Here is a 23308-nt window from a genome sequence, read left to right on the forward strand (position 1 = left end):
ATACCCAGTTGAGATAACCAGCAAAACTAATATTTAAGCTTAAAAGTGAATAAATGCAAATAAAATTGGCAATGACATAAAAGCTGAAAATAATATTTTGGAGGTATTCTTAAATCTCTTTTGTAACTTTCAAGCCATTTGAAGCTATAATACAATCAAAATATCATTATTCTGGCAGTACAAAAGAATTGAATTATGGGGGCATTGTATTTTTTAAGTTTCTTTTTTTATGTGGACCATTATCAAAGTCTGTATTGAACTTGTTATGGTATTGCTTCTGTTTTCTGTTTTGGTTTTCTGGCCACAAGGCATGTGGGATCTTAGTTCCCTGACCAAGAATTGAACTCACACCCCCTGCATTGGAAGACAAAGTGCTAATCACTTGACCATCAGTCTCATATTTGGTACTATTTTAAATCTCATTTAAATATAAGAAAATATTATTATACATGGTCATAATTGCAATTTGATGGAAACTAACATGAAAAAATTAGGAAGAACATTTCTCTTCCCTCTCCCAAGTCAATGGCTCTGTGGCTTTTTGGTGGCAAGATTAAAAAGAAGGTACACATTTGTCTAGCATTTTAGATATTAAGATATAAAGTAAATTTGGAAAAGTTAAATCAAAATTCCCATAGGAAGGGAATAAAGCAAAAAGAGATCATTTCAAGCAAGAATCATACATTTCCTGGAATATTCTCAAAAAAAAAAAAATAGCAATCTATCTTAAAAACTAAGTGGATCATCAGTTCAGTTCAGTCACTCAGTTGTGGCTGACTCTGGGATCCCATGGACTGCAGCACTCCAGGCTTCCCTGTCCATCACCAACTCCTGGCGCCTACTCAAACTCATGTCCATTGTGTTGGTGATACCATCCAACCATCTCATCCTCTGTCCTCCCCTTCTCCTCCTGCCTTCAAACTGTCCCAAAGTCAGGGTCCTTTCCAAAGTGTCAAATCTTCACATCAGGTTGCCAAAGTATTGGAGTTTCAGCTTCAGCACCAGTCCTCCCAATGAATATTTAGGACTGATTTCCTTTAGGACTGACTGCTTGGATCTCCTTGCTGTCCAAGGGACTCTCAAGAGTCTTCTCCAAGACCACAGTTCAAAAGCATCAGTTCTTCGGCACTCAGCTTTCTTTATAGTCCAACTCTCACATCCATACATAACTACTAGAAAAAGCACAGCTTTGACTAGATGGACCTTTGTTGGTAAAGTAATGTCTTTGCTTTTTAATATGGTGTCTAGGTTGATCATAGCTTTTCTTCCAGGCTGCAAGGGTCTTTTAACTTCATGGCTGCAGTCACCATCTGCAGTGATTCTAGAGCCCCCCAAAATAAAGTCTGTCACTGTTTCCATTGTTTCCCCATCTATTTGCCATAAAGTGATGGGACTAGATGCCATGATCTTCGTTTTCTGAATGTTGAGCTTTAAGCCGACTTTTTCACTCTCCTCTTTCACTTTCATCAAGAGGCTTTTAGTTCTTTAATTTCTATCATAAGGGTGTTGTTATCTGCATATCTGAGGTTATTGATATTTCTCCTGGCAATCTTGATTCCAGATTGTGCTTCATCCAGCCCGGCATTTCACATGATATACTTTGTGGGAATGCAAACTAGTACAGCCACTATGGAGAACAGTGTGGAGATTCCTTAAAAAATTGGAAATAGAACTGCCTTATGATCCAGCAATCCCACTGCTGGGCATACACACTGAGGAAACCAGAAGGGAAAGAGACACGTGTACCCCAATGTTCATCGCAGCACTGTTTATAATAGCCAGGACATGGAAGCAACCTAGATGTCCATCAGCAGATGAATGGATAAGAAAGCTGTGGTACATACACACAATGGAGTATTACTCAGCCATTAAAAAGAATACATTTGAATCAGTTCTAATGAGGTGGATGAAACTGGAGCCTATTATACAGAGTGAAGTAAGCCAGAAGGAAAAACACCAATACAGTATACTAACGCATATATATGGAATTTAGAAAGATGGTAACAATAACCCGGTGTATGAGACAGCAAAAGAGACACTGATGTATAGAACAGTCTTATGGACTCTGTGGGAGAGGGAGAGGGTGGGAAGATATGGGAGAATGGCATTGAAACATGTAAAATATCATGTAAGAAACGAGTTGCCAGTCCAGGTTCGATGCACGATACTGGATGCTTGGGGCTAGTGCACTGGGACGACCCAGAGGGATGGTATCGGGAGGGAGGAGGGAGGAGGGTTCAGGATGGGGAACACATGTATACCTGTGGCAGATTCATTTTGATATTTGGCAAAACTAATACAATTATGTAAAGTTTAAAAATAAAATAAAATAAAATAAAAAATAAATAAATTTGTATAGAGAAGAAAAAAAAAATAAATAGAGTAAGCAGGGTAACTATATACAGCCTTGACGTACTCCTTTCCCAATTTGGAACCAGTCTATTGTTCCATGTCCGGGTCTAACTGTTGCTTTTTGACTTGCATACAGATTTCTCAGGAGGCAGGTCAGGTGGTCTGGTATTCCCATCTCTTTAAGAATTTTCCACAGTTTATTGTGATCCACACAGTCAAAGGCTTTGGTGTAGTCAATAAAGCAAAAGTAGATGTTTTTCTGGAACTCTCTTGCTTTTTTGATGATCCAATGGATGTTGGCAATTTGATCTCTTCCTCTGCCTTTTCTAAATCCAGCTTGAACATCTGGATGTTCACAGTTCACAAACATACTGTCGAAGCCTGGCCTGGAGAATTTTGAGCATTACTTTCTTAGTGTGTGAGACGAGTGCAATTGTGCAATAGTTTGAACATTCTTTGGCATTGCCTTTCTTTGGGATTGGAATGAAAACTGACCTTTTCCAGTCCTGTGGCCACTGTTGAGTTTTCCAGATTTTCTGGCATATTGAGTGCAGCACTTTCACAGCATCATCTTTTAGGATTGAAATAGCTCAACTGGAATTCCATCACCTCTGCTAGCTTTGTTCGTAGTGATGCTTCTAAGGCCCACTTGACTTTACATTCCAAGATGTCTGACTCTAGGTACATGATCACACCATCGTGATTATGAGTCATGAAGACTTTTTTTTTCTATAGCTGTGTGTATTCTTGCTACCTCTTCTTAATATCTTCTGCTTCTGTTTGGTCCATACCATTTCTGTCCTTTATTGTGCTCATCTTTTCATGAAATATTCCCTTGGTATCTCTAATTTTCTTGAAGAGATCTCTAGTCTTTCCCATTCTATTGTTTTCCTCTATTTCTTTGCATTAATCTCTGAGGAAGGCTTTATCTCTCCTTGCTGTTCTTTGGAACTCTGCATTCAAATGGGTATATCTTTCCTTTTCTCCTTTAGCTTCAAACATCTATAATCCTTTTACAAATATATGGCAATATAGCATTACAGAAAATATGGTAGGTCAACCCAGCCACGTAAACACTGAATAAGAATTAGGGGTGATGACAGTGATATTTTCCTTTGGCTTATCACACAGATTCAAAAATACCCAATTTATCTCGAGACATTCTAATTGAACAAAACTATTAATACTTAGTACAGTGAGTGGTTGGAGATCAGAAGTATGCAGCCAATTAAAAATATCATTGAATGTTTTTAATTTATTGGCCTCTTCTGTTTTCTATAATTCAGTTCAGATTCAGCAGCTCACTGAAGGGCATCACATCCAGACTCAATTTATTCTCTAAAACCTGCTTATATGCCACCTACTTCAGAAATGGCTCCTGGGGTTCCTTCCTAGAACCACTCTTCTCTTCTCCTAAACTGCCATACAGAGCATGCATCAGGAATTCTATATTTTCCCCTCTGAATTGCAATTATTTCTGGGCATTAGTTTGTCTGCTAGCCTAGAAGCTCTTCAAGGAGCAAAGCACATGTTTTATTCACATTCGATCCTCTGTGGGGCACAGCACTTGGGCAGTGCTTATTTGAACACCAAAAGCAAAAAGTGCTATTTTCCTTTCACTTATTTTTCACATCCATGTCCTTTTCTAGATTAGATCTTTGCAAGGCATTTTGTTGTTTTAAAGAGAAAATGTTAAATTCTGATAGAGAAGTGAGATAAATGACAAGTCCAAGAGTAAACAGGCAACATTCTTTTCTGCTGAAGTATCTGTTGTATATTTCAGTTACTTGAATTTTCAAGTCCATTCAGTTTCATGATTGACAGATTTTTTAAAAAAGAATTAAAAATGGTAATTGTTTTCCCTAATGAAATATTACTACTGCGTACTTGTCACTAGATGATATAGCCAAGAAGTCAGATTGTAGAGAAAAAATACTCATTGCTTTGAATCATAAAGTGCAGGTGTAGAGTAGATGTTATCCAAATATTATTTAGTTCCTTTTCTTTTATATTATACATAGTGGAAAATGTTTGACCAGTTTCAGAAAAGCAGTAAGAACTGCAATTCCTCTACTGAGTTTTGAAATCCTTTTGACTCCAAAACATAATTTTAATTACAGTCTTTAACTTATTAAAGTATTGAGTTTCTGAACAACAATTAAGTTTCTACTAAAATGTGAGAGTGTACAAACGTGTAGTGCTGAAAACGCATGAAGATGATGATTCTCAGTTGCCAAGTCATACCCAGCTCTTTGCAAGCCCTTGGACTGCAGCATGCCGGGCTCCTTTGTTCTCCACTATCACCTGGAGTTTGCTAATTGCCCTATGTATCCTATGCTCTGCCCAGTAGCATATTGGACATCTTCTAACCTGTTGGTGGTGGGAGGCGGGGACTCATTTTCTGGTGTCATATCTTTTTGCCTTTTCATCCTGTTCATGGGGTTCTCAGGGCAAGAGTACTGGAATGGGTTGCCATTTCCTCCTCCAGTGGACCATGTGTCATCAGAATTCTTCACTATGACCTGTCCATCTTGGGTGGCCCTGCATGGCATGGCTCATAGCTTCACTGAGTTATGCAAGTCCCTTTGCCATGAAGAGGTTGTGATCCATGAAAAGGGATTCATGGAAGTTTAAGACCGATTTTGCTCCCAAACTCTTCCAGTTTAATACCAATGGAAAGGGGTTTGAGAAAGGTACACTACATCTGCTTTACAACATGCAGTAAGATTTAGGTCACAAAAGAGCAGCGAGTTTCAAACAGAAAATGAGTTCATCTGCAGGAAAGACTGGCTCCAGAACATATTAGAGTTGCTGGGATTCTAGACTGTCTTGGATACTACATGATAGAGCTACAACTTCAATACATTGGGATTTGAATTTAGAGGGAACATCAGTCAAATTCTATTTCCTTCATATGTCTTGTCCCCATTTTGTCCTTTCTATTTTCCCTGTTTCCTTCCTAGTGTACCAACTTGTCATCATATCTCCTTCCATCAATAACCCTTATATTTTAGATAAATTTTCTCATACTTTCCAAGTTTTAGAATTGAGAATCATGCTCATATCTTTTGCTAAGAATTTTGAATGTCTCCAGTTTAACCTTTAAATCCTCTTTTGATAATATCTTTGAACAAAATGCCTTTAATCTAGAATTTATACATGCAACTAAAATGCCAATGGACGGTCTTTCCAAGAAAACTTTGGAGCTTCTGAAATTACATACAAAATTTGTATGAATTTTTCTTTGATTAGTGTCCATGGCTTTTGTAAAATGCTCAAAGGGAGTCCTTGTTCTACTGCACTGGAAATTCTATTGCTTCTAGACCACTGTGAATAATGGTCTAATAATGTTTTAATGCTGTGAGAATATCTTTTTTTAATGCTGTGAAAAAGCAGCATTTAATGTTTGCAAATTTCCTGAAGGTATTTAGTTGGTGACCCAAAAGAGGGACCATAGAATCACTCCTTTTATAAAGCTTTAACTAGTGAATAACTCCCTATCCCTTACCAGAATTTCAGCATTGAGTGAAAGTCTAACTTCCCCAAATTGTTATGCTTTCTGTACCTGCTTTGTCTTTCTCAGGCTTAAGAGAACCTTCTGTTGACTTAAATCAGAGTCACGTTCAGAGGTGTGATCATTGCTGACTTGACACTGCCACTTGTGAGTTGCCAGGACAGTTGCAAACTTCTAGGGCTGGGAGAGGTAAGGTCCACGGTGATTCATGTGTGTAGGTGACAGAGAGAGATAGAGAAGAACAGAGACATACAGAGAGAGAGGCAGACAGAGAGAGATACAATCTCAAACGACATTCTCATCAGACTTCTCAAACAGGGGACCATGCAAATAAGCATAACTGAGTGAGACATCTAGTGGGGCCACTGGTAAACAAGAGGGAGGCCTAGCAGCTGCTTCTTCATTTCCACTGATCTCAATGATTGGACAAGAGATTAATGTTAAGTTACATACTTTCTGTGAAAAGCTGAGAGTATGAATTTGTGTGTGAAATTTTCTAAGATGTGTGCCTTGACAACTAATTAGAAACATTTAAAAGAACAAAGATAAGACATACCTTAGCTAATGCAAACTCTACAGGCCCAGGTTTATGAAATTTGGGGTAAAGTTAATCCTTTCAATTATTTTCTTCAACCATACTTGTAGTAAATTTGGCTATTTAGTATCCGCGGCAAGCACCTTGAGATTCCTTATTTTGTGGCTTATTTTCATAAAGTTTCCTCAGCTAATAATTCATCATCTTCCCTTACCCATATCTTTACTCTACCAAGCCCAAGTAATTTACCTTCATGAGAGAAATTTTCCTTCTAGAACCAATAAATATGCTGTTTTTACCACATCCGTGACTAAGTGTCATATATTTGCCAATAAGTTTTTTTTTTTGATGTGGCTGTTATTTTTCCATGTTCACGTGTTTGTCTCATCTCTCTTCATTATTCATTTATTCACCCTACAAACACCTGTTCCCCACTTTGTATTATTGTATTTGGCACTGAAGATGAAACAGGGAATCATATGCTTTCTGCTCTTCCAGAACTCATCATAAATGTATGTCTAATATCCTGATATTTCATCAGAGGATTATTATAAACTATAGGGTGAGTGGAATTCTCAGGCTTTTTGTACTGACCTACATTATTGACTGACTGGTTGTGTCTCCTCAAAGTTCCTGCGTTGAAGCTCTAACCCCTATATAATGGTATTAGGAGATGGGGCCTTTGGAAAGTCATTAGGCTGTGATGAGGACATGACCCTCTCTGGTCTATGATATTTTGTTATAAGAGCCTGGGTTAATTAAGACAAACAGTATGTAGAGACTAATTTTTTATACTTGGTGAATACTCAGAAATATTTATTGTTTGGCTACTCTTTTTCACATGTAATCATTATAACTCATTAACAATATATTCTTGCATTTCACAGTATGAATGTTATTGCCACTGGGTATCTGTGTAGGGAACCAGGGACCAGTGATGATTTGTTCATTTGCCTACATTGCCACCATCCATGTAGAATATTCTTAGTGATTCAAAAGAAGCACATAGTTCTGCTGTGAAGTCGATTTTCAATCATTTTTTATTTGCATTTATTTGGGAGAGCTCTTGCAATGCCTTTCATAGTTTGTCATTTGTGAAAGAAACCTTTGTTAGCCTAAAATGTAGCTGTAACAATTATTTCTCAAAAAAAAGAAAGAAAGAAACCCTCAACACAAGGCTTTTAAACCTTATTTGATTACCTCAAAAATTTTCCCAAAGAGTGAATATGGACTGAAATCCACTTTTCACAAAAAAAAGATTAACCATTGTTTCTTATAATCTTAGTCAGTGAGAGTCGAACAATAGCATCTCCATTTGAAAGAGACTTTTGCTACGAGGTTGAAATTAACTTTAACTTCTTTTTAAATGCTTCAAAAATAACTCAGCATAGTGGTTATCTTAGAGGTGAGAATTATCTGTTTTATTAGCTCTCTTAGGCTGTATTTCACAGAAAAATTCTCATGACTCACTAATGTATTTCAAACCATTGTTTGGAAAGCACTGGATAAGAATTGCAATGATAACAGCTAAAATATATGAGGACATTGAAAACTGAGGTCCTCATTATTGTACCATGTTGGTTATCTGTATCTCATTCAAACAGCATATTTTAAAAGTGTCACATTGACATCCAAACAAGAAAGAACAATTTGAAGAGTTTCAGACATTACATACTGTTTAAACCTATTGTGATAATGTTTTATATTCACAGACATTGAAAAGATAACCTAAGGAACAGAAAAGAGATAAAAGTGTGCATAAAGGTAGTCAGTGCTTGATAGATATATAGCTTAGGGCAATGACCTGAGTTCAAATAATAAAAACCTGCGTGTGTGTGTGTGTGTGTGTGTGTGTGTGTGTGTTTTGTCACTCAGTCACGTCTGACTCTTTGTGACCCCATGGACTTCAGCCCACCAGGCTCCTCTGTCCATGGGGATTCTCTAGGCAAGATTACTGGAGTGGATTGCCATGCCTTCCTCTAGGGGATCTTCCCAACCCAGGGATTGAACCCAGGTCTCCAACCCAGGTTTCCCACATTGCAGGCAGATTCTTTATCATCTGAGTCACCAAGGAAGCCCAAAAACCTACCTAGATCATCTGAATTTCTTTCTGACTGTTTAGAGGTTAGCTAGGTAATAAAGAGGAAAGAACAAAACTTCCAGTGTCCAATCAAGAAGCATAACTTGGTGCAGTAGGTATTGAGTCTAAAGACTGGTGTCCTAGAACAATAGAGAAAGAAGAAACCAAACTGGACAAGAAGGAAATGGATCCTCATTGCTCAGAATCCTATCTCTTTTACAAGTTATGGACACAAAGGAAGATAAATCTGTGAATGTTCAGAAATTAAATAGGTAACACATCAGAGTCACTAGGGTCAATCTCTAGAGTGGACCCATATGGGTTTCTAACACTGCTGCATGGGATATTAGTTTTGTCCACGGGCATAGGGCTTCCCTGGTAGTCCAGAAGGTAAAGAATATGCCTGCAATATGGCAGACCTGGGTTTGATCCCTAAGTCAAGATGATCCCCTGGAGAAGGGAATGGTTACCCACTCCAGTATTCTTGCCTGGAGAATTCCAAGGACAGAGGAGCCTGGCAGTCTACAGTCCTTGGGGTCACAAAGAGTTGCAACATGACTTTAACACCCCTTCCTTGGGCTTCCCAGATGGTGCTATGGTAAACAACTTGCAGGCCGATACAGGAGACTTTAGCAAAGTAGGTTCTTTTCCTGAGTCAGGAAGGTCCCTTGGAGGAGGGCATAGCAACCTGGCCTATTGGGCTACAGTACATAGGGTTGCAATGAGTTGGACAAGACTGAAGTGACTTAGCACAAATAGCACTCCTTTGTAACTCATTTCATCACCTGTAATGGGAGAATAATGGTACCTGCCACATAACACTAGGGGTATTTAACAAAATACTAAAGATACAATGCCTGGCATTTTCCAAGCCCTCATGCAATCCAATCATAATGCCCAATTATATTACTAATTAAATATATACAAAGGATTTTATCCATCTTTTGAGAGTCAGTAAACCCCCAATTTTTTTTTTTTTTTTTCTGTAGCAAACTCTTTTCCTACCACTATCTATATGGATAACACCATCTATGTGGAGGGCCTGGGTTTATCAGAAGCTGGGAGAGTGGCATGAAACAGATTCTTTTTCACAGCTCTAAGAAGGAGCCACCCTGCTGACAGACCAACCTGCTTCCAGAACCACAAGACAATAAATCTCTATTGTTTAAGCTACCCAGTTTGTGAAACTTTGGAATGTCATTATGGCAGCTCTAGCAAAATTATGCATCATCTGTTCCACAATAAAAGTTGTGTTTTAAATTCTGGAGTGAGTAAACAAATCCTGCTACTCGATTAGAGCCAGGAGAGTAAGTTGTGCCAGTATTACATCAGTTTTTTCATCTGCCATTCAGCGATGTACCCCCTGTTCTTTCAACCAATGCTTATTGAGTAATATCTTCATCCATATTCTTTATATTGTGTCATAGAAAGTATAATAAATACCACTGAGCAGGAAATGCCAACCTCCGATTTTAATATGTGGTAATTCTTAGGGAGACACGGAACAATTACCTGAAACTAATTTATTTTCCTAAATGAAATTTCATATATTCCACCAAAAGGTAATGATTTCACTTTTAAGTACTCATTGAGGGACAAGAAGACCAAAAAGGCCAGATAGGCTATGTTAACTTAAATCACAAAATAAAGTAGATACCTGTGGGAGAGAAAATAGAAAATACAGTTTCTGATTATTTTAGAGTGCTTGGGAAAATGAAGAGAAGAGAGAACGGAAAAGGTTTTATTTATTTATTTTTTGTTTTGTTTTGTCCAGATTTTCTCTGAATAACTCCTGGATATATAATAAACAGTGATAGAAAAAGAGATATCAAACTTTTATGGACTTATCCTGTGAGTTAAGAATACCCTACTCCTTTTATCTCCTGCTGCTGCTGCTGCTAAGTCGCTTCAGTCGTGTCCGACTCTGTGTGACCCCATAGACGGCAGCCCACCAGGCTCCCCCATCCCTGGGATTCTCCAGGCAAGAATACTGGAGTGGGTGGCCATGCCCTCCTCCAGGGGATCTTCCCCACCCAAGGATTAAACCTGAGTCTCTTATGTCTCCTGCATTGGCAGATGGGTTCTTTACCATTAGCGCCACCCGGGGAGCCCCAGTATTCAGGTATGATGTTCTTATTCACATGACCCTTGAGTCTATAGTAATGTGAAATATATTTAATTTTCATACAAACTGAACACATGTATCCAGATGTCAGTGTCAAGGAAACTACTCTGAGTTAAATTTCTACAAGTTTAAAGAGTTATACTACCATCTCAGAATTAGAAAACTGTAATTGAATAGAAGCTTGGACATAATTAATTTTTAAACCATAAAATTTTTCACTTTCCATTTCAAAGATTGTCACTAAAATAGTAAGTTTTTTTCCTTTCTTGCTAATCCAACAATTTCATATTGACAGCCTGTCATCATGGGAATTTACTATCACATTACAGCTTTACACACTTTAATACAAATACTTCCAAGCCAAAATTAGATACACTGACAAGAAATATGGCTTTTAATGATTTACGTTTCTGCTTTGGAAAAAGAACAGTTCTCTTAAATATATCATACTGTCAAGTGGCTTCTGAACTTTTTGTTGAAGCATTCAAATGGACTGCTTTATGATTTCTGATCAATAAAAATAGTTCTTTGACATTTTTATATCACTCTCCCCACAAAAATGAAAGAAAATACTAAAATATTTGGTCATAGCAATTAACAGTATGTGAATTGGAAACTGGTAGACCAGGATGTAAATCTTGGATTTTCTGTTAACTAGCTCTGTGGTTTAGGTCCATGGTTTACCTTCTTATGCCCTAGCTGTTTCAGCTCTAAAATGGGGTCCTGGAAGAGTTTCAAAAGAATAAACAATACAATCCATGGGAAACTAAGATGAAGAGTTCAATAATTGTTGAACTATGGATTCAATAATTGAAAATATGGGTTGAAAATATGGGTTCAATAATTGTTATTTGAGGTTATGATCATTACTTATTGAGTACTACTGAAGAGCCAGGTACTGGGCTAGAGTGTGAGGCTATAAAGATGAAGAATTTACATTTCTCTTGAGACACTCACAAATTATGTTGTGAAGCAAAAAAGAGGGGGCATACGTGAAAGCACATCGAAAAATAGGAAACTCAACATAAATGAAAAAATTATTTGTCAATACAAGTGATTACCAATGTCCTCGGAAATAACTTAATACCCAAATGTGGGTCATCAGCTCACTTATGGTAGCCTGGATGGGAGGGGAGTTTGGAGGAGAATGGATACACGGCTGAGTCCTTTTGTTGTTCACCTGAAATTACCATAACAATTGTTAATCAGCTATACTCCAGTATAAAATAAAAAGATTTTACAAATGTTATGGCTTTTGCGTTAAAAAAAACATACTGTCAATAGTTTAATCTTAAATACATTGAGCTCTTGCTCATTAATTCAATAGTGCATTCAATTCATGCACTTAGCAAACATTTACAAGTGTCCACTCTATTCTGGGCACTCACTTTCTGGCCTTTATGTTTTTATAGCAGTCTCACGTTTTTCTTTTGGAGTACATAGTCACATATTTCTTCCCTTTTAATGTCAGTTTACTCCTTATTTCATGTTTGACCTTCTGGGGAGGGTTTATGAAGCATTCTGAGCAGAATGGTCTGTCAGTAACTTACAAATATTTTTCAAAAGATTAAGCTTCCCTAAGTCATCAAAGCACCAGTTCTAACTGAAGAGGCTGCCATGAAAATGAATATAGGACATGGTTTTGGCTAGGCTTGGGAAAACAACCACTTGAGAGCCTAGATTTTGATAAATAATTACATCAAGATCTATTGGAATTGCTCTCAAATATTTCATACACATGGTAAGACCCATCATCCATCGAAATTGGTTTGATTTACAGCTCAAGATAACAGAGTTTCTCATGTTTAAATGCTAAAACACCTTATTTAAAATTTTAATTCACTACTAATCAATTTTCTTAATGCTCCACTAAAGAAAACTTCTTCCCAATTTCCACAAGTGTGAGTAACACAACCATATTATCTTTCCAACTTACTGACTGTACAATATTGTGAAAGTTAAAGTATAATGGAAAGGTTTAATGTTACCACTGAAATGAGAAATTATGTGTTCGTATTATTTGTAAAATCTCTATAACTCAAAAATTTTATTTTTTTTAAAAGTAAATGCAAACATCAAATGAGTTAAAGTAGATTTTATAATTTACTGTTTTAAAATAATATTAAAATATAAATATAGATGAGATCTTTTTAGCATGACCCTGGAATAATAATAATAGTATATTTCAATATTTGTGACTTTCAGCATTTAGAAAGTCCCTACTTGCCAAGGTGCTTAAGAATATGGAAGGAAAATAGTATAATTCAGGAAAAATACATTAAAAGTTAATAATTAAAAACCTTTTCACTTTTATAGGATCTATGGGTTAGAAGAACCCTATTCTTGGCTTCATTTATTGTTTCTGTGGATTGCTTATAGGATAAACTATAATGAAGGGGAACATCCAGAAATTCATTTTATTGTGGACAACTCTAATGGTCCCAAGATTTTTCCTTCTGCTGAGCAGAAACTTATCTGTAGCTTCCATTCATTAAATTTTAGTCTTCATTTTGATGCTAAAGGAAAGAATCCTATTTTCCTTGTGCTTCTTAGTCCTTTAGCCACTGGAAGGCAGATACTTAGTCCCATTTTTCTCCTTATCAGCATAAACACTCAATTTCATCAACTTTTCTTTGTTAAACATGGTTGTGACTCATTATCTAGGTGCATCTCCTCTGAACATGGCCTAGTTTGATTTTTCTCAAAATTTTTTCATAATATGGCTCATCAGTATAATTTATCAAGCTTTATTTCCTATAGTTTTCATTATGAAAGAGGGGACTTTGGTTGTTGTTCAGGTAAAGAGAAACATTTTTAATGTTAAATTTATTAAATGTTAATATTTTATATTAAAATATAAATTATTTGTTAAAATATTTAAAATGTGATAGTATATATACAGAAAGTTCTCTGGCTGTTCTAATAGGCTCTCATCCTTACCCTATCCTGTCACTATCCTTCATGTAAATGATGCTAAGAATTGAATACATTGCTCTGAATGTAATTTGATCAGCAAAGAACTGAGCAGAACTGACAGCTACTTCCTTCTGTACCCAACTTCTCTCCATATCCTCTGGCACAATTCCTGTCCATGTCACAATTATCTCTCTGGACAACCTGCACAAGCTCCTATCTGGTCATCTCTTCCCCTCACGGTAGCGGTGGTGGTTTAGTCGCTAAGTCATGTCTGATCCTTGTGATTCCATGGACTATAGCTCCCCAGTCTCCTCTGTCTATGGGATTTCCCGGGCAAGAATACTGGAGAGGGTTGCCATTTCCTATTCCAGGGGATCTTCCCAACCCAGGAATCGAATTCACATCTCTTGCATCTCCTGCATTGGCAGGAGGGTTCTTTAGCACGAATGCCACCTGGGAAGCCCCTTCCCTTCATACATGCCTACAATTTGTTCCCCACTAAGTAGCTAAAGGACTCTTTTGAAAGCATAAAATAGATAAAGTCATCATCTGTTTGAAACACTCAAGAGACTTTCCATTTTAATAGAATGAAATCTAACTCCTTGCTCTCTGTTGTCTACATAATCTCACCTAGCTCAGTCTCTGTCCACCACTTACAGTGCTCTGGTCTAGTTACATTTTCCTCTACCTCAGGGCATTTGCACTGCCTGTTCTCACATGGAATCTCTTTCACCACAAATTTGGATTGCTGCCTCCTTGCCATTCAGGTCTTAGTTTACCTGTGCCCTCCTCAGGAGGCTTTTCTTGGCCACTGAACACAGAATAGCTTCCCTCATTACTTTCTATCATGTCACCCTATGTTAATGATATAAATCTTGCCACCATTCACATATTATTATTTGTTTGTTTACTGTCTATTTCTCTATGAATAAGACCCATGATAGCAGGAATCTTAGCTTCCCAGGTGGCAGTAGTGGTAAAAAGCCCGCCTGGCAATGCAGGAGACCCAAGAGACACGGGTTCAATCCCTGTGTCTGGAAAATCCCCTGAAGAAGGAAATGCCAACCCACTTCAATATTCTTTCCTGGAGAAGGGACAAGGCTCCACGCACAGAGGAGCCTGGTGGGCTACAGTCCATGGAGTCACAAAGAGTCAGACACAACTGAAGTGACTTAGCACACATATATAGCAAACAGCAGGAATCTTAATCATTTTATTCCAAGCAATTCTTGGTACATAAGTATTGTTGAAGGGATGCATGTATGACTAAAGGATAGCAGATTCATGGCTGTGGATAAATCAAGTGTTTAAGATCTAAGAGTTTGGGTTTGAATTGCTGATCCATACTTATTAGAGGTGAGACACAGAATAAACAACTTAACATTTCTGTGTCTGAAGTTATATATCCAAAAAAATTGAAGATAAAAATGCTATTTTCCTCTTAAGTTTATTGCAAGGATTAAATAAACTGACTTTGTGTGAAATGCATATATAACTATCATATACATTTAATAATTAATAGTAATGCAGCCTAATTTTTAGTGTTTGACAGCTATGCTGCTGTTCACGTTATATTTGAAATATAATATAAAATTCTATGAGTCTTTTTGGTGTTGTTGTTGTTCAGTCATTCAGTCATGTCTGACTCTTTGAGACCCCATGGACTGTAACCCACCAGGCTCGTCTGTTCATGGGATTTCCTACATTGCCATTTCCTCCTCCAGGATATTTTCCCAACCCAGGGATCGAAATTGTGTCTCCTGCATTGGCAGGAATATTCTTTAGCACTGAGCCACCAGGGAAGCCCCCCGTTTTCTGTGTACTGCTGTGTAATATCATCTCTACCTTTCTGGGCTCATGCTGTTGCCTTTTGGGGTCCAAAATACGAGATCGGTCCTGGATGTTCTTTGGAAGGAATGATGCTAAAGCTGAAACTCTAGTGCTTTGGCCACCTCATGCAAAGAGTTGACTCATTGGAAAAGACTCTGATGGTGGGAGGGATTGGGGGCAGGAGGAAAAGGGGATGACAGAGGATGAGATAGCTGGATGGCATCACCGACTCAATGGACGTGAGTCTGGGTGAACTCCGGGAGTTGGTATGGACAAGGAGGCCTGGCATGCTGCAATTCATGGGGTCACAAAGAGTCGGACACAACTGAGCAACTGAACCAAACTGACTGAACTGATAGGGTTTTGTATGGATTGGCTTTATTTTGTCTTATTATGTTATCTGAACCTGTTGAATGGAGAAGAAAATAGCAACCTACTCCAGTATTCTTGCCTGGAAAATTCTATGGACAAAGGAGCCTGTGGGGTTCTGGTCTATGAGGATGCAAGGAGCTGGACACGACTGAAAACTGTTGAAAATGCTGACGACAATTTTGTTATTCATTAAATGTCATTTTGGATATTTGGAACCAGGGCCTTCATCTAAAATCCAAGATACTCAATACCCTTTTGCAGTTTTCTTTCTCTTATCACTAGCAGAGGCCTGTGAATGCCCCATCTGGGTCTGCAAAGAATGTACCATGTTGGAGGAAGGACAAGGGCTACAGGGAATTGGGCCAGAAGCAGACAAATGAAGCAATAAGGACACCTCAGCTGGCAAGGATCAGGCTTATGGGAGAGATGTGGAAAAATGGAACAGAGTTACTTAGCAACTTTTTTTTTAATGTCTCATTTTGAAATATTTGTAAATTCATAGGAAGTTGCAAAGATAGTGCAAAGAATATCCTTCCCCAGTTTTCTTCTTGATAAGGACTTTCACAGAGCAAATTTGTTTAACTTTGATGAAGTTTATTTGCTGGTTATTTTTTTTTAATGGATCATATCTAAGAACTTGTAGGTTTTAAAGATTTTCTCCAATGCTGACTCCTAAGAGTTTCATGTTTTACTTTTAAATCTATAGTCTATTTTAAATTAATTTTTTAAGATGTGAAGTTTATGCTGAGGTTCTTTCTCCTTGCTTTTTTTTTTTTTTTGCTTTTGCTTATTGTTGTGTGATTTCTCCAATATATTTGAAGAGATGATTCTTTCTCTATAAAAATTGCTTTTGCCCTTTTGTGAAAAATCACTTGAGTATAGGTCTATTTTGGGGTTCTTTATTCTGTTACATTGATTTGTGTGTCTATCTTTCTGCCTGTACCACAGATTCTTGATTACTGCTGCTATAAATCTTGATGTCAGGTAGAAAGATTGCAGCTACTTTACTCTTCTTTTGCAAAATGATCTTAGCCATTGTAGTTTCTTTGGTTTCCTATACAAACTTTAGAATGATCTTGCCTATGTGTACAAATATCTTGCTAGTATTTTAATAGAAATTGTGTTAAGCCTATATCAATTTGGAAAGAATTGACATTTTTGCTATGTTGAGTCCTGCCAGTTTACATGTTTCTCCATTTGTTTAGATCTTAGTTTCTTTTATCAGCATTTTTTTAGTTGTAGAGCCAAGTGGCACAGGGTGCCCAGGTTCCCTGTGTTATCTCCACTGTTACTGTTCGAGTTGGGGATTTCTGCTGGGCCTTCTGTAACATCACCCTGGTGTGTTGGGGTGACTTGTTACAGCCAGGTGAGTAGAAGTCTAGACTGTCCACTAGTCCTTTGCTGTCAGGGCTGGGAATAGGGTCATAGTGGTTTTGGTGATGTTTAGCTGGAATAGAACTATTATCTGAAATTCTGTTTTGCTTGGGTGCCCTGTCCTGGTCCTTTGGCTAAAGGGAGCAAGCTTTGCTTTGGGCTTCTTTTGTCTGCACCTATTGGTGGTTCCAAGTTGCTGGGTTCCTCACTTACCTGTGGTCCTGGGTTGCTTTCTACTCTACATCTATTAGAACATCTTACTTTTGTTTTATATATATATAAAATCTTCCAGAGTTTTTAGTTATGCCTAGCAGGAGGAATCGGAGAAGGCAATGGCAACCCACTCCAGTACTCTTGCCTGGAAAATCCCGTGGACGGAGGAGCCTGGTGGGCTGCAGTCCATGGGGTCGCTAAGAGTTGGATATGACTGAGCGACTTCACTTTCACTTTTCACTTTCAGGCATTGGAGAAGGAAATGGCAACCCACTCCAGTGTTCTTACCTGGAGAATCCCAGGGATGGGGGAGCCTGGTGGGCTGCTGTCTATGGGGTCGCACAGAGTCGGACATGACTGAAGTGACTTAGCAGCAGCAGCAGCAGCAGCAGCAGGAGGAATAGGGGAAAGTACAGGTAATCCATCTCTTTGGAAACAGAACTTAGAAATTATAGAACAAATATTATCTCTCTGCAATATGTGCTTCTGTTCTCTGCTTTACTGGGTTATTAGAAAAGGCTGGTATTCACCCCACTGCACTTCTGAGGAAGTGGGACAAGGAAGTACCCTATCCAGTTGCATCTGGTCAGTGTGTGTGTGTCCTTAAAATGTGCACAGTTTTAAAGACTGAACTTTCTTCATGTGAATACAATAGTCATTGTTATTAAAAATCCCGCGAATGCCTGGGTTATACTGAATCCAGGTAGAAGTTAGAAAATATGCTAAGTTTGGTTTTACTGTCCATATAGCAATATTGCATGAAAATATGCCAGTTGGAGTCATGTTCCTGAGTTCTGACAGAATATTTAAGAGCCCTGGTTCTCCTAATGTCTTGCTATTTTTCTTAGAACTATGGCACTTGATTTTTCTGGATGTTAGTTTACAAACCTGCTCATGAGAGAGGTGATATATATATATGTGTGTGTGTGTTTATATGTGTATGTATATACTTGTGGCTGATGGGTGTGTTGTAAAGCAAAACCCAACACAATATTGTAAAGCAATTATCCTCTCCAATTAAAAATTTAAAAAGGAGGGAACACGTGTACGCCCGTGGTGGATTCATGTTGATGTGTGGCAGAACCAATACAATATTGTAAAGTAATTAGCCTCTAATTAAAATAAATAAATTTAAATTTTTTTTAAAAAAGTGCTGATAACACCTTCTTTGCTTATTTCTCAAGGTTATTGTAAAGATCTAACAAGATAACATATATGCAAATATTTTATAAATTTTTAAGCTATTTATAAATATGTTATTTTCATTTTCATCATTATTACTCAAATGGCTGTAAATATTCTCCTTATCCAGCAGAAGGGAAAGCAATAAAAATTATGCTTTAGGATGGAAATATGAGCAATCACAAGTATAGGCAATGTACATATAATATATTCAATAAATTTGAGCTTATTTTGTAAGAATATGATATATACACAAAGATATAAAGAATTACATGTAATTATATAAAACAATGAAATTAGTTATGAGATTAATTTTCCTGGAAATATAAAAATTAGATTTGTTGTCCAATGGAGTTTAAAGACACACCATGAAGAAGGAAAATTGTTCACTTTAATCCCCATTTCATTCCAACATAAGACATCTATTCCTATGAGGCCAGTCTCTTTAAATATACACTGTGCTTCCCACTCCATTATTCCCCTTCATTCCCTCCTACCCATTCTTCAGGATGCTACCAATATCCTCACCCCCTTCATGAACTTTCTCTGACAATTCCAGCCCACATTACTCATCCTTTTCTGAAATCTTATTGCTCTTATAGCCAGTATCACAAATTTAAGCATTTAATTACATATTGTCTTGCATTATTTTCTAATTGTGTCATGAGTATTTTTCTCCTATGCTAGCTTGTAACTTCTTAGCAAAGGACCAAGTCTCATGTATTTCTGTTTCTCCTTCAGCATTTAGAAAATACAGCATATAACAGGTGCTCAAGGAATAATTGTTAATTGACTAAATGACTTTTATAGGCGCATTATAAATCTTTAGCTCTACCATATTAAAGAAATACAGAGAACAAGACCACCGATGCCCTATTATGACCCCAAATGATGAAGTCATTCAATATATCTGGACTCTGACAGCTACTGAGATATCTTGTTGATAGAGTAAACAGTACTGGTGAATTAAAGGGCCATCCAAAATAGCTCCCATATATTTGAACTTGAGAGAGTTATCATAATCTACTGAGAAGACTAGTTTAAGAAAAATATTTGAATTCTATCCTACCATTTACTTATGTTAGCATCAACCTTTCAATATCTATTGCCTCAAAGTAAATCAAGAAGACCAGAAGGGTTAATTTGTAACGGAGTGTTATCCTGTTTCACACATGGATTGAATCCCTGGGAAATAGGACAAAAGAATTTTATTAGGAAGTTTCTGATTCTTGGAAAAATCTGTAATGTTCTTTTATTTCATTTCAAGAAAAAAAATGCACATCTTTGAGGAAGTTACTACTGGGATCTTGGAAATCATTTAATCTAGTCTTCTCACTTATAGACCAGAAGCCCTAGAATTAACACAACAATGTTTAATGTCACAAGGTCCTTTTATCAGTTATAAAACATTCAAAAAACATTTTTTTTTTTACTATTTTTTCTTTTATCTACTAGATTTTCAGTAAGCACCTCAAAGTCAAAGGCAATATATTTTGTAATCAGAGTGTTGAGTCTAAATTCCAGATTTCTTACTTAGTAGATATGTCACTCAAATTAAATGTAATGGTTTCAGTTTTCTCCTGGGTAAAATGGACAAAGCAATATTTAGTTTTCAGGATTCTTGCTGAGAATTCATTGTCTCCTTTAAGAAATGGGCTTAGCACTATTCAAGAAAACACATAAAAGTATAAATAATAAGTAACTCTCTATATTGAGGCTTCCCAAGTGGCACTCGTGGTAAAGAATCCACCTGCCAAAGCAGGAGAAACAAGAGATGAGGGTTCGAAATGTGAGCTTGATCCTGGAGTAGGGACGATCCCCTAGAGTAGGAAATGGTAACCCACTCCAGTATTCTTGCCTGGAAAACTCCATGGATATAGGAGCCTGGTGGGCTACAGTCCGTGGAGCTGCAAAGAGTTGGACACAACTGAGCACACACACACACATATGAGAGCCATTCTTTTTTATCATAATATTGTAATAATCACTATTGTTTACCTCATCTTTAGAGGAGGGCACATATTATTGATTAAAATGTAAAAAATCATCAAATTTTAGAACTAGACTAAGATGCCTTAGTAGCATAGAAGAGGGAGCCTCACAAAACTCAATTATCAGAAAGTATACCTGAAGACACGCCTGGAAGAGGAAATAGCAACCCACTCCAGTATTCTTGCCTGGAGAATCCCATGGACAGAGGAGCCTGGTGGGATATAGTCCATAAGGCTGCAAAGAGTCAGACATGACTGAGCAACCTCGCATGCATACACATACTTGGAATAGAGAATTCTTGTTATGAGTGTTAGAGTTTAAAAAAAGTCACTCTTGGGGACTCTGGAGACAAGGTGGTTGGGTATATTTAGATGTTAGATACATTTATCAGGAGGGAATATGGTGGAGAGAAGAGTATGACATTAGAACGTCACTGAAAGTTATTTCAGTAAAATAATGATGTATGTTAGGAGATATAGGGCAGATGGAATTCATATGAGAAAACGTCGGCCTTTATGTCCTTATTGACTGAAATGAGTCAGTTACTGAGGATGAAGAGTCAAGGATGATTCTCAAATGTCTAGTCTTGGAAACTCAGTATATAGTGAAATGATGAGTTTATGTTGAGCCAGGATGAACTTGAGATGCATTATGGGGAGATGTTTCTTGCTACTTCTCATATGTCCTGCCAGGAAGAGAAAATTCCTCTAGTATGATACTTCTGACTTTCTCTCTTTTTACACATTCTGCTCTTGGGGAGGAATGATTTCTTTGATTGGAAAACTGGGAAAAGACACATGGGCCAAGTTACTCCTCCATTATGAAGAAATCTGCCTCTGGATAGCATGATCTCTCCTGTTTTACTCCTTACTATAGATTTGTAGGTTGTGTAGGAGCCTGACCTTTGGAGAACAAACTGCCTAGTCCAGATCAATCTGTGGTTCATATTAGCAGTCCCACTTACCCAGATTTGTAAGCTGTGTGTTTTAACCTAGTCATGGCTTGACTTTCATCTTTACTCCTTGTTTGTTAGATTTATTAGTGCTGAGGCAGGAAGGAAATGTGTATCTTATTGAAGATTCTTCGGACACCACACGACAAAGCCATCTTCCTGAAACTTACCATGATTTTAAGTGCACATCTGACACCCTCTTGGGCATCTCAAACAACTGACTCATTTAAATTTTTAAATGTTGAACCAATTATAAGCACGCTGTATGTTTTTATATTCCTCCAAAGTACATAATGAGTGCTTAATAGGTATCTATAGAGTTTACATATTTCACATTAAGAGAGAAAGTAATTATCCTGACTGAAAAGATACTTTTAGAGAAACTTAAAGATATTAATTTATTGAATTAGTAGTTTGTGAATTTCCCCCTTTCAAATTTTGACAAACTAGATTGGCTTTCTGTTATTAGATTTTTCTCTTTTTTGTCAAGGAACTTAAGCTCATGCTTTATGTGGTAGGTGGGATAATTGATCTCTAAAGATTGTGCTGCTGTGCTGTGCTATCTCATTTCAGCTATCTCACTTCAGACTCTTTGTGAACCTAGGCACTGTAGCCTGCTAGGCTCCTTCCTGTCTGTGGGATTCTTCAGGCAAGAATACAGGAGTGGTTTGCCATTTCCTTCTCCAGGGGATCTACCAGACCCAGGGTTCGAACCCACATCTCTTATGTCTCTTGCATTGGCAGGCAGGTTCTAAGCTCATGCTGTATGTTGTAGGTGGGATAATTAACCTCCAAAGATTACCACACCTTAATTCCCACACCATGTGATTATGTTGTTATATGGGAATTAAGGTTGCAGATGGAATTACAGTTGGTAATCAGCTGACTATAAATTAAGGAGACTTTTCTGGATTCCTTAAAGAAGAAGGTAGGAGAGTTAGAGTCAGAGAAGATGTGCTAACAGAAGCAGAAAGCAAAATGATGCAGTGACTTTGAATGTAGAAAGGAGGCAGAAGTAAGCGATGGGGTCAGGCTCTAGAAGCTGGAAAAGTAGCAGAAACAGATTCATCCACAGAGCTTTCTGAAGGGAATGCACATCAGTGATATCTGATTTTAGCCCATGAGACCCATTTCGGATTTCTGAACTGTAGAACTGTAAGATAATAAATTTGTGTTGTTTTAAGCTGCTAAATCTGTAGTGGTTTGTTATAGCAGCAATAGAAAACTAATATACCCTGCAACTCACCCTACAAGTTCTTCTTCTCTGAGTGACAGTTTATAAATTGATTGACTCCCATCCAGACTGCCAGAGATGAACCTTGGCTCCTCCACTTCTCCACTTGCTCGTTCTGTGACCACAGGCAAGTTGTTTAATTTTGTGCCACTATTTCCTTTTTTCCTCATTATAGAATGGGGATTATAATAATACCTTCCTTGAGTAGATTAAATGTGTTAATACATGTGAAAGCATTTAGAACAGTAAGCACATAGTCAACACTATAAAGGGCTTCCCTGGTGGCTCAAAGGGTAAAGAATCCTCCTGCAATGTGGGAGACTGGGTTCGATCCTGGGTTGGGAAGATCTCCTAGAGGAGGGCATGGCAACCCACTCCAGTATTCTTGCCTGGAGAATCCCATGGACAGAGGAGCCTGGCAGGCTATAGTCCATAGGTCGCAGAGTCAGACATGACTGAGTGACTAAACACACACACACAGACTATAAAAGTGTGTTATTATGCAGTATTATATCTATCTATACAAATTATTTTATGACCAGTTCAAGTCTCTCTTCTTCCATAAAAAAATGACTCTCTCTTCTCTTCCTTAAATCCAGAGAAGTCTTTATATTTACAAGTTTTAATTGAACTTGGC

At 37.6% G+C, this 23308-nt stretch overlaps 1 protein-coding gene across 1 annotated transcript in view; it reads right to left on the reverse strand.

The window, feature by feature from the left end:
• Positions 1 to 23308, reverse strand: part of KCNIP4 (Kv channel interacting protein 4) — a 1324407-nt gene that overhangs the window by 328063 nt on the left and 973036 nt on the right. The window lies entirely within an intron of this gene.

Source organism: Bison bison, unplaced genomic scaffold, assembly GCF_000754665.1.
Source record: "Bison bison bison isolate TAMUID 2011002044 unplaced genomic scaffold, Bison_UMD1.0 scf7180017864464, whole genome shotgun sequence".
Lineage (NCBI taxonomy): Eukaryota > Metazoa > Chordata > Mammalia > Artiodactyla > Bovidae > Bison > Bison bison.